Source organism: Hipposideros armiger, unplaced genomic scaffold (genome assembly GCF_001890085.2).
Source record: "Hipposideros armiger isolate ML-2016 unplaced genomic scaffold, ASM189008v1 scaffold_1231, whole genome shotgun sequence".
In the NCBI taxonomy this organism is placed as follows: Eukaryota; Metazoa; Chordata; class Mammalia; order Chiroptera; family Hipposideridae; genus Hipposideros; species Hipposideros armiger.
Genome location: NW_017732581.1, coordinates 259,235 through 262,312, shown reverse-complemented (window position 1 = coordinate 262,312; position 3,078 = coordinate 259,235). Strand labels below are relative to the sequence as shown.

At 37.1% G+C, this 3,078-nt stretch overlaps 1 pseudogene; it reads left to right on the top strand.

Moving 5' to 3' along the window:
- LOC109376892 (putative high mobility group protein B1-like 1) overlaps window positions 1-2,942 on the top strand; it is a 16,569-nt pseudogene extending 13,627 nt beyond the window's left edge.
- The last annotated feature ends 136 nt before the right edge of the window (window positions 2,943-3,078 follow it).

The following is a 3,078-nucleotide window of genomic DNA, read 5'->3' as shown; positions in this document are numbered from 1 at the left end:
CGGCCGAGTGGCTCAGTTGGTTAAGAGCTCGCTCAAGAGTTTGAGCTCTGAGCAACAGCGGTTCGAGTCCAGCCTGAGCTGAGCAGGTAGCAGGATGGCTCAGCTTAAAAAAAAAAAAAAGGGAATCAATAGTAGATTTCATGATGCAGAGGATCAAATCAGTGATCTGGAAGGCAAGGTAGTGGAAAACAGAAAAGCAAAAAAATGAATTAAAAAAGTATAGTTTAAGGGACCTCTGGTACAACATCGATGTACAAATATTAACATGATAGGAGTACCAGAAAGAGAAGAAAGGCTGAGCAATGGATTGAGAATCCATTTAAAGAAATAATTACTCAAAACTTTTCTAACCTGGCAAAGGAAACAGATATGCCAGCTGAGGAAGTACAGAGAGTCCCAAACAAGATGAATCCAAAAAGGTCCACACCAAGACACATTATAATTAAAATGCTAAAGATTACAGACAAAGGAAGAATCTTAAAAATAGCAGGAGAAAAGCAGTTAGTTACATACAAGGGAGCTGCCATGAGACTGTCAGCTGATTTTTGAACAGAAGCTTTGCAGGTCAGAAGAGAGTGCATGAAATATTTACATTGATGAAAAGTATGAACCTATAACCAAGATTACTCTACCCAGCAAGCCTATCATTTAGAATCAAAAAGGAGATAAAATTTTCTAGAAAAGTAAAAGCTGCCAAAGTTTATCACCTCTAAGTATTACAATAAAATGCTTTGAATAGAAAAGATAAAAATATAAATAAGAAAATATAGGAAGAAATTTTCACTGAAAAAAGCAAACACCAAAAGCACTGATTCAACCAACTATAATGCAAGTACAAAGGTTAAAAAGCAAAAGTGGGAAGATCATTGTGTAATTACAATATATTAAGGAATACACAAATAAGTAAAAAATAATGACAAAAATAAATATAGAGTGGGTGAGTATAAATTGTAGAGATTTTTGAGTGTGTTCAAACTTAAGCAACCATCAACTTAAATTAGACTGCTATAAACATAGCTTGGTATATATGAAACACATGGTAATCACAAACCAAAAATTATTCAAGAGATACACAAGAAATAAAGAGAAAGGAATCGCAACGCAAAACTGTAGAAAATCATTAATCAATACAAAAGAAGAGAGCAAGAGAATAAGAAATGAACACAGAATTACAGCAAAAACAACCAGAAAACAGTAAAATGCCAATAACTATATACCTACTGATAATTACTTTAAGTGTACATGGAATATGTGCTCTAATCAAAAGTCATAGGGCAAATGAATTTTAAAAATCTCATACATACCTGTGTATACCCATGCATACACTGTATACAACAGATCCATTTCAGAATGAAAGACATACACGAACTGAAATGAAAGTAAAGGGATGGATAAAGACATTTCATATAAGTGGAAATTGAAAAACAAAAAGGCTGTGGCAGCAACACTTATATGAGACAAAATAGACTATAAAACAAGAGCTAAAACAAGGGACAAAGAAGGACCTTCCACAATGATAAAGGAATCAATCCAACATGAAGCTATAACTCTCATAAATATCTACATACAGAACATAGGAGGATCTAAATATATAAAGCAAATGTTGACTGAAATAAAGAGATAGACAGTAATACAATCATAGTAGGGGACTGTAACACCTTATTGGCAATAATGGATAGGTCATCCAGAAGTCCATCAACAAGGAAACAGTGGCCTTAACTGATACATTAGACCAGATGGACAGAATTGAGATTTTTAGAGCATTTCACCCCCAAACAGCAGAATATACCTTGTTTTAAGTGCACATGGAAACTTTTCCAAGATAGACCACATATTAGGCCACAAAAAAAGTCTCAATAAATTTAAGAAAATTGAAATCATATCAAGTTTCTTCTCTGATCATAATGGTATGATACTAGAATCGATTACATGGGAAAAAAACAATGAAAAAGACACAAACACAGGGAGGCTAAATAACATGCTACTAAATAATGAATGGGTCAACAGTGAGATCAAGGAAGAAATCAAAAGATTTCTTGAGACAAATGAAAATAAAAACACAATGACCCCAAATCTATGGGACACAGCAAGAGCAGACCTAAGAGAGAAATTCATAGCAATGCAGGCCTAACTCAAGAAACAAGAAAAAGACCGCCATTGCAGCACATTGAGCTCCACAGACACAGCTCCGGGGCAAGTGTGGGTGGCTCTATACTCGCTGAGGAAAAATAATTAAACATAGGCAAAGGAGATGCTAAGAGGCTGAGAGGCAAAATGTCATCATATGCATTCTTTGTGCAAACTCACAGGGAGGAGCACAAGAAGAAGCACCCAGATGCTTCAGTCAACTTCTCAGAGTTTTCTCAAAAATGCTCAGAGAGTTGGAAGACCATGTATGCCAAAGAAAAGGGAAATTTGAAGACATGGCAAAGGTGGACAAGACCTGTTATGAAAGAGAAATGAAAACTTATATTACTCCTAACGGAGAAACCAAAAGAATTTCAAGGATCCCAATACACCCAAAAGGCCTCCTTCTTCCTTTTTCTGGTTTTGTTCTGAGCATCACCCAAAAATGAAAGGAGAGCATCAAGGCCTATCCATTGGTGATGCTTTAAAGAAACTGGAACAAATGTGGAATAACACTGCTGCAGATGACAAGCAGCCTTATGTAAAGAAGGCTGCTAAGCTAAAGGGAAAATATGAAAAGAATATTGCTGCATACCTAGCTAAAGGAAAGTCTAATGCGGGGAAAAAAGGAGTTGTCAAGGCTGAAAAGAGCAAGAAGAAAAAGGAAGAGGAAGAAGAGGAGGAAGACTGAGGATGAGAAGGTGGAGGAAGATGAAGATGCAGAAGATGATAAATTGGTTCTAGTGCAGTTTTTTTTCTTGTCTAAAAGTATTTGGAGGAGGAAAATGGCTGCAGTAAGGAAGTCACTGAATTAGCTCGCGCAAACCACGGCAGTGAAAACACAACTCTGCGGGACACGCTGAGCAGCAAAGGGACTCCCACGCGGACTACTTAGAGGTGGGCAGACCCGGCGGGTTTGGGAATTGGGTGGCGAGGCGAGTGGAGACACGG